Genomic DNA, 15,824 nt, shown 5'->3' on the forward strand with positions numbered 1-15,824 from the left:
CAAATGCTGGAAAAAACAGGCCCTTAAGGTATGATCCTAATCTGCCTTGAACACAGTATCAAAACTATTCTAATGAAACAGGATAATTTGAGTATTTCATATATCACTAATACTGATTAAAAGTCTTTCTAGATAATGCTATATATGCAGCAGTCCAGCTGTTTTCTAGAGAAAACTACGGAAAAGCTTTATTCATATTAATAAAGTCTGCACAACTAGATATCTATCTGATATACAATGTATTTTTAGAATTTGAAGACATTGTTGCTGAAACTATATTGGTGGGCACAAGAACCTATCATTAGAGATGTTTGCAGAAGGCAGTTGACAGCAAAACCATAAGAAAAATATTTCCCGTCAGGCTTCATCAAATCCAGGTAGGAAATCAATTTCTGTATTCTCAGGAGAGGATACCAAACAACTTCCAGTGAGAAACACTCCTATTGTGGTTTTGCATTGTCCCTTGCAAGAACTAGGGGAAAATTAAATAGACACTCACTCTATGGACTTCATTTCAGCTACGGGATAGGGTTTTTTAATCATCAGAATAAAAATAATTTCTTTAAAAAAACAAACCTGACTCAGATTATAACTTTTTCCAAAGAAGATTTGTCATCCACTTGACTGACAGAACTGTAGTTTTCAGACGCTCGGCAGATACATCAGTGTCTGGTAAGTGGGCCTCTTTCAAGATGTGTGTATGAGACACACTTTTCTATTAAGCCTCTGCACAGAAATGCTTTTGGTCCTACTACAAAAAAAAAAAAAAAAAAAAAAAAACTGAAAAAGAAAATGCGATACAATCTGTAGAGTTTCAAAAATGTTTTACTGTTCTTGCATAGATTTGCAAGGTTCCAGTCAACATAAATTCTGACCATCCACTGGAAGTGCTGGAAGCCTTCTGGTTAAATATGCAATGTCTACTGAAAACCTTTAAAATTCTCCTATATTCATATGCCTATCGTATTTCTAACCTTAATAATGATTTGAGTTCCCTCATTTGCAACTGTATCTCCTTGGATTCAGATAATTTTTCATTCCTGTATGACTTATTACTATCTGCTTTTTCCGCTAAAGATAGACCATGTTTAATGGCAATCTTATGTAAAATACTGCCTGCCATGAATTCTTCTAGCTTTAGAAGGGCAGTATAATAATGTTTTACCAAACTTGTCTAGACATCAAACTCTCATCTTTTAGGAACTCCGAAGTTCTTCCAATAACTGCACTGCTGAATTTTGAACTGTGTAATTTATTTTTACAGGAGTCTGGAAACGTAAGTGTGCAATCAAGATAAACTTTTAAAGAAAAAAAAAAAAGCACTGCGACTTAGAAATTGGAATTTTTTTTAGGTAAGCAAGGTAAAAAGCAAAGAAGAAGATGCACACTCAAATGCCAAATTTCCAATCTGGATTCTAGTCACCAGCACAGGACTTTATATACCTGATGTTTTAGCCTATTCAACCTAGCACAGTATAGCACAAAATCTGGAGTGCTAAGGCAAACACAAAATTTTACCTGGTTTTCAAAAAGCTCTACTCTGCTGCAACAGATTGTCTTCAAATGGATGAATCATGACATGAGCCTGAGTATTTAGCTATGACATCTGTTATGTAGTAAATTGCATTCCATGCCACATGCATAATGAAGTAGAAAGAGGGATTTTAGCTCCTAAAATATGCCTCATTATGTGATGGTGCACAAATGCAGGCAGTGACACCCAGGACAGATGGAAAGGCTGCAGTGTCATAAAATGTACAAATAATGTTGTTGTTTTTATCATTCGGAATATGAAAATATTAACTCTCATGAGGATAAAAACCAGGCAACTCTGCAGTGAATAAAGCAATAAGAGGTTGCAGACATACTGATAATTAAGATCTCTCTTAAAAGTTGCTTACATGAATTCACTTGCAAGAAGCTTGGCTATTCTTCACAAGGAATACATTCTGTTTCTTTAATTCTCTTATTCCGTTCTTGGTGGCTGGCATTTCAAAAACAGAGTACATGTTACAGATCATCATAAATCATTCAAATATTGAAAACTCCATTGCAAGATGATTTAGAAGACCAAAGTGTGTTTTCCAGACATGCACATAATTTCCTACCATTATATAGTCAATTAAATTCATTAAACACATTAAACCACAAAAAACAAATTTGCAAGTGAAATTTTGAAACTCCAATCCACCACCATTGCTAAGACAAATATGGTGCATACATAGTGCTAGCACAGCCCACTAACTTATACTGATTTCTGAATGACCTACAGGGACAAGTCCCCTGTAGTATCATTTTTTAACTTAACATTAAAATGCAGCTGCCTATGTTTAAACATTTGGGCTGAGGCACAACATTTAAACTGCTCTGGGCACATAGACCAATATTCCTAATGTAAAACTCACACGCTTGAAAAATGTGACCTAAATCATGTAAGAAAAGAGTTATAGTACTCATTGAAAACAGTTAAGTGATAAAGTAGGAGAGTCTATTATGAAAATATTTGGATAGGGTTAGGAATGTCTTACTAAGCTGATTTTTATTGCTCAGGGATCAAGATGGATAGAATAGGACTAGCATATTTATGGAATTCCAAGAATGGAAACAAATAAAAGGAAATTCTTAATTTAACACAGAAATGCAGCAATTTCCAGGCTACGCTCAAGCAGAAAACACAAACAGGTATAAGGAAGTTATTAAAATGCAGATTAATATACCATAATATTGATAATTAAAAAATCAAGATATAGACAGTTCTTAAAAAAAACCATAAATATCATAACAAAGAATGAAATAAATTGCATTCCTTAAGATAGCTTTAAAATTGTATTTTTAATCACCACAACAGAAGATAAAATTTCCTTCCTCCTTATCCAAGAATTGGGTTTCTGTACTGACAGGAATTATCTTTAAATGGTGTGAAAACATTATTCTTCAGGACAGAGAATGAATTTCAATTAAAGCAGGTAATATTACTATTTAGCTGGAAACATTTTAGGAAGTACTAATTACCAGAAATGAAAAAAAAAGCAGATATTAAAATATTTCTGTATTAAAAATACTATCATATCCTATTTTGCTTAATTATTTCCTTCCTCATTGTAGGACAAGCTGCAGAGAAATGATAGATTTAAAAGTGAAGTAACAGAAGCCTTTTTTAGGTTTGTAATTTATATAGCCAAGAATATAGAAGTGTATCCTAAACAAAGTATTTATGCAACTTGGAGGCAGAATGATCCTGTTTTCTGCCTGAGCATTACATTGACAGACATTTATTGCAAATCATTGAAGGAAGCCGAACAGTTATAATCTGTTTTCCCTATGTTTATGTGGCAAACCAGAAGAAATTTAGTGAGATGTATGAAAGACAGCGGATTCAGGCATTGCACAGGTCTGATACTTAGAAGTAACTTCCACTCCATTTTTACCGGTACTGCAAAAGTATGAAGATATAGCTGAAATAGCAAGTAAAACTAAGTTACTCACACTATTCCTTGTTGCCAGCTTGTTTCTTGGACAGTGGGCGTAAGTGAGATATCCCAACAGATGACCAATAGCATAACATGAATGAAACTTTTATTTTACTTTATCCACATTGATGATTTACCTCAAATACAATGAGAAGTACAGTCTTAAAAGAGGAAAATTACCCTTTTTCTTTATTCAAGGCTACCATTTTCTTAAAAAAAATGACAAATTTATTGTCCCAAACATCTCTCAACATGTTGATTTAGAAAAAAAAATAAAAATCTGTACTATACGTATTCTCTTGGTGTTCTACAAGCATTGACAGAAATGTGGTAGTACTCAGTTCTGTGCCACTGTAATCCATTTGCTCTTCCAGAAAGTCCATATGGTACAGGAAGTGCCAGATATTACCCCACATGCCTGAATTTACAGTAGATGCTTGATTTATCTGGCAGATGCAGAGCAGTGATCCCCATACCACTCTGCCTTACTGTGCAGGTGAGCAGACAGCACTGGCTGCATCTGGGTGTGTGCCCTGGAACCCTGCCATAGCACCCTCCTCCCCAACAAGAAGGGCAGTTAGACCTCGCAGCAGCATTTCAGGAGAGCAGTAGGCAGTCAGGAGCTACCACATCCTTCACTCAGACCAGGAAAGCCAGGTTTCCAAGAGTGAGGGTTAAATTCATACAATTATTTTCTTTTGAAGACAACTGAATATTAGTTATCTTGGCAGCTGGGTAGCAGAAAGACTGCAAGTGAAGAGGTAGCACATCTCCACTCCAATGGCTTGACTGACTGCTGCACTTTGGTATTTCAGTAATATTTGCATTGTTTGAGAGCCCACCTGAATTTGCAGACACAAGATTCTCTCACAGAACCAAACACCGAAGACCATGAAAATAATGGCAAACATTTAGTGAACACATTTGTGAAATGAATGTGATTAAGGTCAAGCAACACCTAAACAGATTTGTACTACCTGAAGACTGTATTTACAGATTAAAATCATACAACTTCAGAGAGAGCAGTATAAACTGATTTTGCATGTAAGTCTGATGATGGAAAAGAATCCAAAAGGAAAGACAACAGTTTTAATAACAGAAGTAGCTACTGTAGGAAATACATCGTATATCTGAATATAAGCTGAAAAACCCTACTATTTATGTACAATTTCTGCTTCCTAAACACATGATCATTACTTTATAGGTAAGATTGTTGAGATAAATGCAACTAAACCAAAACTAATATTTCTAAATGACAACAGCAGCTGAACTCTCAGAGAGCATAGAAACAGAAGGCAAGAAAAAAGATTTTTAGCTATTTGTAATCTTCTTATAATGTCATCTCTTAAATCTGTATAACTCTGAAGCAAAATCCTATCTGAAATTGCTGTTCATCACTACTTGAAAACTGGGGGTAGCTCCAGGAGCTCTTGTGTTGACAGACCTGACAGACAGTGATTGTTTATGATTTTACCCTCAATAACACCTGGGCCTGGGTGTTGCTCTGGAAATGTTCCCAATGTCTGTGAGCACATAACCTAAATTAAACACATTTAACTTCAGAGGTACAGTTAAGTTCCATGTTATTGCCTAGCATGAGGAATGACCAATATATGATATTAACTCTTCATCATTACTGCAAACTGAAAAATGCAAAGTCTCTAGGTGAGGAAAGGAATGTGCTTCTTGGGGCAGGTGGAAGTCCCCAGTGAATTATCAGAAAACAGGTCTCATCCTCTTCTCTGCCACTTACATCTTTAAAGAAGCGGAATATACCAGCAGTAAGATTGGAAGAGATTTTAGGATGGGGAATATTTGAGGTAAGCAACTGGCAATTCATTTTTACAGGATCTTTTATAATCGTTCTCCATGTGCTTACTTTTCTCTTTCTTTTAAAATATAAGTAATCTAGACTGAAAGTATAAGTTTTCCTGGTGGTACGTACAAAGTAGAATGAACACTACAGGCTTCATTGTGTCAATTCACTAATTCCTAAGTGAAAATTACATTATGCTGTCTTAAATTAAATATAGATCTTTTACACCTTGAAGAAAGCAATTTTATGGTGAACCACCAAATCTTTATAAGCTTGTACTGGGTTTTTTTTTAACACTTTTGTACTTCTCCTTTCATTCCTTTCATTCATTCCTCCCTAGTCCTTCTAATATACTGAATGTGTATATATCACCACCACACCAGCACCACACAAATTAAAGCACTATGAAGAAAATGTTACGCGTATGTTAAAAGTTTGACCTTTGCTTTTGCATAAAAACGCTGCTATTTGTATCTCAGGGAGCTTTTAATAAAATGAATACTATTGGTCTCTAGTGGTTTGATAAGTATGTCAGTCACCCTTCTTAAGCAGGTGAGCCCGTATTTATGAATCATTTATATAAAAGACATCCTCAGCTGTGTACGTCTTTGGGCATGTGCTAAAAATTCCACTGAAAATTATTTCAAAAAAAGAAATCGGTCACTTTTCAAGATTTTCATTGGATTTTACCTTAAATTTTGTTTGTAAAAGTATATGAAAAACAACTTTAAATTAAAGCATTAATCTTAATATCAAATGCTACTACATTAATCAGCTGGCAAGAGGTGTGTTTGGAACACTTTTCAGTCAAAACACATACAGAGCTCTTCTCTTTCAGGAAATCAATTATATGTTGGGTAAAAGAAATCATAGCTACAAGATTACCAGCAAGACCAAAACCAGAAGCAGCATCTTCACAGGTAAGGAATTGGACAACAGTATGCAACTAGACACAGGCAACAAATTGGACAACCAGATCTATTGGGCAACCTTGGACTGCATTTCAGGAATGCTGCTTGTATGCTCAAGATTACTGGACATTCCTCGAAAGCAGAAAACACCACTGAAGAACAATATGCAACTTTTAAACAGCGTGGCACTTCTGCTGCCACAACTGGCATGGTGGTTCTGTCTTGCTGTGAGCTGTAAGCCTTGAAATGTTCTTCTCATCTAATTGAAAAAAAAAAAACCCAAAAAACTCACCACAAACAGAAAAAAACTTTTTAAAAAATTTAAGTCTACAAAAATTACGTACACAGTTCTGGAGTCTGGCTTGAACATTCTGTTAAACTCAATTCTTTGCACTTATTGCATATTCATGTATTCCATATTTGTCTGGTCCAATGGAAAGAGTGAACGTGTTCCTGTCCTGGTTTTACTGGGAAAGGATTCATTCCCTGGTTTTGTTGGATAAAGAGTTAATTTTCACAGGAAAAGCACAGAGCAGGTGCTGCTGACCAAGCTGTCCAATGACATGTTCCAAGTCATTGGCGTCATGTCCAGGCTATGGGGGTCCTGAGGGGTTTGGAGGTGCGGGTTTTGTTACATCCCTTACCCCAGAGGAGTCAGGGAGAGTTGAGTGAGGGGTGAGCAAGCAGCCGCTGTGCTCTTTGTTACCAGCTCAGGGCTACGTAAGACAGTCCTTTATTTACAATTCTAAAAGCAAAGTAAAAAATAATCAGTAGGAAACGATCCCGCAATCTTATAAATTTCAAATTCAAACAGACAGACCAGGAAAAGAGAAAAAGAAAAGAAAAAAAAAAACCACTGGATCATAGAAAACAAGAGTTGGATCAACTGAATTGTTTTACCAGTATAAAAGCCTAGGTAACTTCTGACTGTTTGCAGCCTAAATCAAAAATACGGTATATCTCATGTGCTCATTTCCTACACAACCTTCACAAGAAGAATCAGTTTCTATCAGAATTCCTCTCATTAAGGATGTTTTCAACTGTATCGATTGGCTGCTTTAACAAATAAGAGTGCGCCTCAGAGAATTGTATCAGAGGAATCCAAAGCATTTCACTGGGTGGTATCTCTATTGCTCCATCCATAACCTTTTTTAGCTGTTGAGGGGATCTATAAACAGGCAATGGCTATGAAGAACATCTAAAAAGTAGCAAAGTAGTGGGTGACACAAACTCATCAAAAATTGAGAGTCCCCATGAAGTACCAGTCCTTCCTTGAGGAGCTAAGAGGGCAAAGAATAGTCAAAACTTCTACAAGAGTAGTTCACTCTTGTGAAAATACAAAGCAGAAAGTGTTGCCAAAGACAGTCTCTGCAGTCTGTTGTATAAGCAGCAGTCAGGAATGTACAGCTGCCTAAAAGCACTTTCACATTGCTCACTTGGCTTTTTGGGGGAAAAAGTTTCATTCATAAATCTAACTTTTTCAGTGTCTCTTGATTTTTCTTATTTTCTCAAAAGAAAGGAAAAAAAAAAAGCATAGAAAATTAGGCTGAGTGTTTGTTCTAAACCATTTCACGAACAAAATTTCTTAAAGACTATTTATACCATCTTTCATTAATGTCATCTTTAGAGTTTCCAAAATTATTCATGCTGCAGGTGTGCAGGAATAATTTGCACCTAGCCAATGTACACATAAAGCATAAATAGGATATTTTTTATTACATAGATTTTTTTTCAATCTCATAGAAGCCGAATCTATGTGCCATGTGTCATAATGCATTCGGTAACAGTAATTTATTTCAGTAAACCACCAGATGCAGTTTTGCATAAATAAAGCATCATTATAGATCAAAACCCATTATATACCAGAACTAGTAAAAGTCTGAAGTAATAACATATTTCTCTTTACCTAATTAAAGTAAGATAAACTCTTGTAGAGTAAATCAATTTTGATACGCTGCATTACAATCACTTGCTCAGTACAATTCAATTTGAAGCAACTGATGAAAAATCAGTTCAGATTTGCTGTCAAAGGATTTTAATTTAGATTTAGAGCCAAAATCTCCTTACTGAAATTTTGTCAGAACTCAATACTAACCTACTAATAATGTGTCAAACCTTCAAAGAAGAAGCCATTGTCTGTAAACACTGCCCAAAGATTTCAAAGACTTTCTCATGCCATTCTCATTAGTGGGAAGATTAAATTGAAACAGTTAACAATTCTTGATCTGTAAAAGATGTGAAGAACTTCTTAGAGACACATGAAAATATGTCAGAAAACAAAGTCTTGATTGAAATCATATTAACGAACTACCTGCTAGCCACTTTCTCATATTTCATCCCAAACTAGATATAATGGGTTTGGCCCACTATTTGTATTTGTGAGACGGCAGTTTCTTTGAGCCACATGTACAAGATGTACTTTTTTTTTTTTTTATCTCCTAGAATGCTTGCTTGTGGCAACAAATACTGACTAGACCACCTCTAAATAGGTCATTCCATATCTCGGCTTTAGACTCAACTGGCAAAGTCAGGTTCTTTTAAATCTGCAGCTATTTTCAGTTTCCAGAGCTAAAAGATGCTCTTTCTTAGCTGTAATTGAAAGGAATTAAAAATTACCTTTAACCAAATTTTGAAATATCTCATTCAGGACAGAAATAAAATTTTGTGCATGGATTATCTCCCTATGTCTCCAGTAGGCAAGGCTATGCACCCAAACATTAGGTAAATCTGTATCTTGACTACAAACTAGCCAGAAATTTAGTTCTATGAATATTATACATGTCTATGAACATTGTATATGTCAGCATGCATATTATAGCATGTGCACTATACATACACTTGAATTTGTATTAAAAAAAAATTTATTCTACTTTTCATCACATCTGTTATTTAAACTCGCAGCCTGACTATATCCTGCCCATCACTTCCTAGAGTCCGCTTCAGTGATATTCTAGCTAGGAAGTAATGGACAGTGCCCAGAGAGTTTGAAACATACTCCAGATCAATTCATTGCTTTATCAAGCTGCACATCCCTCCTCCAGCAGTAACCCTATTTGAGGCCTAAGAGGAAGGCAGAACACTTCAATTGAGGCTATCAGGCTTAATTTTCCCACTAAGTAACACAGTTTTAGCTATTATTAGTGGTCAAAAAATATTAACCCATTATGTAAATCCAGCCGGTAGCTTATTTGTTTTGTCAAACTCCTGCTGAAAATTAATATTGGTTTGAATAAACAATGCATATACAAATAATTTGTTTTACTTTTTCTGCTATCTGGGAAGAGCTACAAAGTAACTCAGAGCACTGGGACTCTAAGAGTTGTTTACTAACCTGCACTACTCTTTAACTGTTGGCATTTAGATTAACTTCCACAGCAAAGAAAGATGGATTTGCATTCAAATCACAAACAGAAAGTGTTTGAGGATAGGAATCTGTGTTTCTTTAAAGGGCCATTTAAAGGAAAGCAGTATTAAAATTAATGACTTTAATCCTTTTATTTAGCTAGATGTTCTTAAAGCAGGAGCATTGAGGGCTGAGGTCCTCCAGCAGACCTAATGTCACCTTGAACAGAGTCCTGAGCACAGCTGGGGGAGCCTGGGTACATCTTGACTTGGCCTCAGCCCCGGACCCTGCCCTGGGGCACAGAAGGGACAGCCCTTACCAGGAATGCTTGGACAGGCACAAGTCCAAAGCCATGGGATTTCTGAATTGGCCCAAGGAAACAGCCACTTGGTACCACAGAAGATACCTAAAAAAATTCAGTTCAGGACTTTGTATATCAGTGAATACTGCATGAGGAATAAAGTTCATAGGTAGGAAAGATTATGTTGTCCCGTGAATGTATCTGTTTCAAGGTTTTTCATGCTGAAGTGTGTGACACGCTGAGAAACATCCCCTATCTGCCGACCAGTCCCACAAAAAATCCTTTGACCCTCAGGGCCATACAGAATGAAGCAGTAAATGATAGACTAAAGGGAGGTGGGAAAATTTAAAGAAACACTGAAAGGGTGTTCAGTCTGACAAAAAGTGCCTTCTGTGCTCCAGCCACTTTTTACTGACAAGAAACAAGTCACCGAAGAGTATATTATAAAGAAGGGCCTTAAAAGAGGAGAACAAGGCAAAGCGAGTGCTTACAGAAAGGTTTTCCTAATCATGAGTTATTTAGACAAGTAGAAGTAGAAAATGGAAGCTGGCATCCCAGTTAGGCTGGAATCTAGAGTCGATATTTTGACAATGAATTGATGTGTAGTAAGGATAGGTCAGGGAAGCCTTTGAATGTTAAGAGGCATCTTGGGTTAGATGCAGTAGATAATAAGGAGCCACATGATATGCAAGGAACTTTGCACATACAGAGAGCATTATGCAAAAATGACAGATTGAAGTGAGGGGAGGAGCGAGGAGGGGAGGAAGAGAGATAAAATCTCAACATCGTTTTAATCTGATGATGACTATAACAAATACAGTTATCTTGATCTTTAAAGGCTGCATTTATTATTACCAGCCTTTTTTTCTTTGGGTTTTATTTTTTTCTTCCATGCAAAATTCCATACTCCTGGAGACATCTGAGGGATAACATTAACTTCTATTTTTAAGACCTCACAGCAGAAACTGCCTGGAAAATGTAACTGAGGTTCATCCAAGACCCAGAAGCCAGTGGCCAAATAAAACATTCCCAAAAAATTCTTTATTATTTTAACAGTAGTAAAATAATTTTACAAATGGAGTCCTGATTTGGACATTTAAAGCTTGAAGTCAAATAACCTGTGCCTTGAAGTCCTACCGTTAACTCTTCTCAGTGGGATTTTACTGTCATATACGAGTGAGACAAGGATATGAGGACATAGCTGGATGCCTACAGCATCTTCAATTAGCAAATATTCATGCAACTTTACCAACACTATTCACATAGGTGTTTGGGCTGCAGTGCCCAATTTAGGTGCCTGCCAGGCAGGGAGGCAGGATAGCCTTACGAGCCCTCTGCTCTCTCCCAGTGCCCTTGGTAAGGTAGCCCAGCTGAGGTTGGCCTTACAAGCTTCACATCCACCACAGGACTCACACCCACCATGGGCAACTCTCTGCTCCTGAGTTTTGACTGTGATGTTGACGTTTCCCCTGGGCTGTCCTTCCCTTTGCATCCTTTGAGACCCAGCTTTACCCTCACCTCTCTGTCTGGGAAACTTTTAGCCCTACACTGCTCCACAGACTCAGCAACTGAAAATGTGATGCAGCTTTCTAGAAACTTCTTCCAGAATTGCAGATAAATCTCATTGTCTTGCAACTGAAGTGAGCTGAAAACATCTGCAGAGGCAGTTAATAACAGTTACCATGGCTCCGCTGCTGCACAGAAATGTGTTAATCCTCCGCAACTCAGTTGTGTGCCTGAGCTGTAGATCTCCACTGTAAGTAAATTGGCACACTTTACAGCTAATGATGCCAGCATTACAGAGAAATACAAATGCAGTGGTCAGCCACAGTGACATAGTTTTTGCCTATTTAAATGAGAACTGCAAGCTGTTAGTTCTTGAAATAGCAGTGTATCAGACCAAAACCAGAATTTACTCATAGACAGAGCGAAGTACTGTTTTACTTTTGACACATCACCTGACTACGGGTCACTCACTGTCCATTGCAAGCACTTAGCCCCTTTGCTTTATTCTATGTTTGACTCTGCTAAAAAAGTCAAGCATACAAGGTGGACAATAAGTGTCATACTCAGATAATTCTCGTAAAAGTTATCCATGGCTTTAATATCCCTAACTTCATTATGACATTCTCTTATTCTCAACAAAAAATGACCTGCAAGAGTACTTGATGGAGACTACAAAATAGAGGGGAAACATAGAAAGTAAAGAAGAAAGCATAAAACCTCCTATTGCCCATGAAATTTACTCCATTCAGAGAAAATTAAGTTAAGCAGCTTTATAACAAATGCGAGGTCCAATACTCATATGTGTTCTTCTATACCACCGCAGACAGTTACATGTCTTTCCATTACGTGAGTTACTTGTCAAAGATAATGCCATGAATGAGACGTATTTTGCATCTATACTTTCTTTAACATATATATTTACTGCAAAAGACGAATTAACACAAAATTCTCAAATTATTTTTTAATCATGTAGCGTAGCACAGATGACAATTTCAGTGAAGATGATTTTAAGTCAGCTCTCCATTAGGGAGTCTAAAATTGTAGTCTTGCAGTATCCCATGTTGTTATTACACAAAGATACTTTAGGCACATTTCTGGAAAATGCTGACTGTAATTTGCTTTTACACACCCAAACTAGGCATCTTTCAATTGGCTTCATCAGGATTATGGTTGGGCCTTATGCAGCACTTCTTATTTATTGAAGTATTACCTGCAGTCAGCATTAGCGTATTAAAAACATGAATGATACTGTTCACATTCAACATGCAAAATTAATTATGTCAATTGCTTTAAAGAATGTGTGCAACAGAAATTCTTCACCTTATCAATAACACTAGCATGCTTTATTTATGCTACCTCGGGCTAGTGCAGTTTGCCATGCAACTCGGGCAACCTAAACACGTGTAATGATGTATTTTTATGTTTATCAACACTAGGAGGATGCTTTCCCATTCCTACTTCAGGTTAAATCCAAAATTTAATAAGGGCAGATATTCTAATTCAACCTCAGTAAAAGGGCCTGGAAGCTATGGGATCCCCGCAGGGCCAATAGATGATTAGTTAATAATAGAAAACCTACCAGCTACTGAGATGAGTGATAATTAGAATTATAGTGAAGTACAATAATAGAATCCAAGTGAGTAGCTGAAATGATACTGAGAACCAACAATGGAGGGACCTCAGATTATCTGGCAAGAATACAAAGTACTCTCATGCTCTGAAGCCAAGTTCGTCTTCACAAACTATGTTAAAATATCAACATTACTGTCTACTGATGCCTCTTTTTCCAGAAGGCCTGTATGAAGCCAGTATTTCACAGCACTCTTCACTTTTGTTCCTACGTGTCCTTGAAGGGGGAGCAACATCGAATCACCTTTCTGTTCAATATCAAGTTTTCAGGTAAGAATTGTTTTCTGACGGTGGATTGTTGCCCTGTGTTTGCTATGAGTTCAGCAGAAGCCAGAAACTGTGAGCTGTGCATACTCTCTGAAAAGTCCCTAGCCATTTTGGAACACAAAGCAACAGAAAATGTGGAAGCCACAGTTGCTTTCTCAATTTCTCTCAATTGCTTGTAAACACCATTCTCCACTAACAGCTAGGGAGCAGAGACTGCATCAGGAAACAAGGCCAGTTAGTAGATGTGGTAACCTGATTTCTGTCTGCAGCCTTTTCTGACCCACACTTTATATATATATATGCACATGGTAGCGGTTTTTGGGGGGGGGAGGGGGAGGGGTGTCATCTATTAAATAAAAAATCAAAAGACATATCTGATTAAAAAGGAAATAGTTACCCGCTGTATTGGGCATGCATGGCAAGGTTTTGGTACTGGGAGGCCACAAGGATATTGTCTGTAAGAAACAGATAGAAGACTCTGTGTCAATGTATTTATGAAGAAGAAGCTGCTGTGCAACAGCGGCTAGGAGACGGGAGTGAAAATGAGAGAAACAACCTTGCATACACCAAGGTCAGTCAAGAAGAAGGGGGAAGAGATGCTTCAGGCTCCAGAGCAGAGATTCATCTACAGTCCACAGTGAAGACCATGTTGAGAGAGAGAGTCTCCCTGCAGCACTTGGAGGTTGATGATGAAACAGATATCCACCTGCCACCTGCAGCCTGTGGAGGAACTCAAGCTGGAGCAAGTGGATGTGCATGAAGAAGGCTATGATTCCATGGAGAGCCTGTGCTGGAACAGGTTCCTGGCAGGACCTGTGACCCCATGGACAGAGGACCCCATCGTGGACCAGGTTTGCTGGCAGGACTTGTGACCCTGTGGGATATGCATGCTGGAGCATTTCATCCCTAAAGGATTGCACCCTAGTGAAAGGACCTGGACTGGGGCAGTTTGTGAAGGACTGCAGCCTGTGGAAAGGACACAAGTTGGAGAAGTTTGTGGAGGACTGTCTTCTGTGTAAGGAACATCACACTGAAGCAGGGGGAAAATGTGGAGGAAGGGATGGTAGAGATAATGTGTGATGAGCTGACCACAAGCCTCATTCCCCATCCACCTGCGCCACTCAGTAGAAGGTGGTGGAGTTCAGGAAGAAAAGGGTGGGTGGAAAGTTTTAAGATTTGTCTTTATTTCTCATGATCCTACTCTGATTTGATTGGCAATAAATTATATTAATTTCCCTGAGTCGAGTCTGTGTTGCCATTGATGGTAAGTGCTGAGTGATGTCCCTGTCCTTATCTCAACCCATGAGCCTTCCATTTCATATTCTCTTCCCCGACTAGCTAAACAGGGGGAATGATAGCGTGGCTTGATGGGCACTTGGCATCCACCCAAGGTCACTCCATCACACCACATAGTGGAATACCACATATTGAGAGATTACACCAGTCTACCTCCTTTTAACCACCTAAAACAGGCAAAAAAAGTTTGTTAATATGCATAGAATACCTCAAGGGATGTTTATTTCCAAATGACAACTGTGTTTACTAGGCAAAACTCATGTTCACTTCCAAATCCTGAGTATAAGTTGCTGCGATGCACTGGGCTCATCATGTATATGACTCATCAACAACCCACACCAATAAGTTCTGGCAGTGCATTTGAGTAGACAATAAATACGAGAAAATTAATATGGTTAAAGAACAACAAATGCGTCACTTAAGCTCATGCCCCTATCACACAGTAATTCTGAAGAACAGAAATTGTAAAGGCAAACAACAATAAAATTTTAGATCAAGTATATACAAAAGCGTTGGGGTCCTATAAGAATACAGTTGATATAAATTTCAGTGGGACGGGTCCAATGTTTAACTGTGAGTGTTAACTGAGTCCTACCTGGTTTCTTCTTTCCGACAATTGCCAGGGACAGGTGCTTAAGTATCATCCTCTGTGGTTTCCATCAAGATTTTGAGGAAGGCTTGGATGAAGCAGAAAAGCAGAGCTGGAAAAATTTATCTTACATGCACTCTCTCCTGCAAGATAGGTAACATAGTAAGTCAAAAAACATCTTTAGGGACTATTTGAAGGGAAATTATTCATGCTTTGGAGGATGTGGAGTGCTTACATATCATAGATTTAAGACGATGGTGCTCTTTTCTATGAACTTGTAATATAATTCAATTCAAATTTCTGCATTTAAACACTGATTGTACTGGATATCATTAATATTTCATAGGCAAATACAAGGATGTTGAAACTGTTCTGGCAGAAAAGACAAAAGTTATATCAAATCTGAATTACATTCCATAAGGTTTGACTCTGGATAATAGGCTCCAGCAAGTCCATAAATCTTACTAGCTTTCAGTGACCTGATGGATTTTCTTTGGCTAATCAACAAGGTATGTCTGTGTAGAAAGCAGTTCCTTGCCTTTATTTCTAGAAGCATGCAGTCCCCATATACCATTTCTAATGGCCTAAAGCCCAAACTTAAAATGGTGTGCCTGCAATGTGTCACAGTCCATCAGAAGTCAATGTGCAAATAACATATTGCCATTGTTAAAGTCTGAAAAGTGTCACAAAAAGCTT

General features: G+C 37.6%; 1 long non-coding RNA gene across 1 annotated transcript in view; it reads right to left on the reverse strand.

Annotated features, from left to right (window-relative positions):
• LOC128850532 (uncharacterized) overlaps positions 1–15,262 on the reverse strand; it is a 140,473-nt gene extending 125,211 nt beyond the window's left edge. The window contains exon 1 of the long non-coding RNA XR_008447955.1: positions 15,135–15,262. This is a non-coding gene — a long non-coding RNA (uncharacterized LOC128850532). The remainder of the gene's footprint in view (positions 1–15,134) is intronic.
• Positions 15,263–15,824: the final 562 nt, after the last annotated feature.

This window comes from Cuculus canorus, chromosome Z (genome assembly GCF_017976375.1).
Source record: "Cuculus canorus isolate bCucCan1 chromosome Z, bCucCan1.pri, whole genome shotgun sequence".
Lineage (NCBI taxonomy): Eukaryota > Metazoa > Chordata > Aves > Cuculiformes > Cuculidae > Cuculus > Cuculus canorus.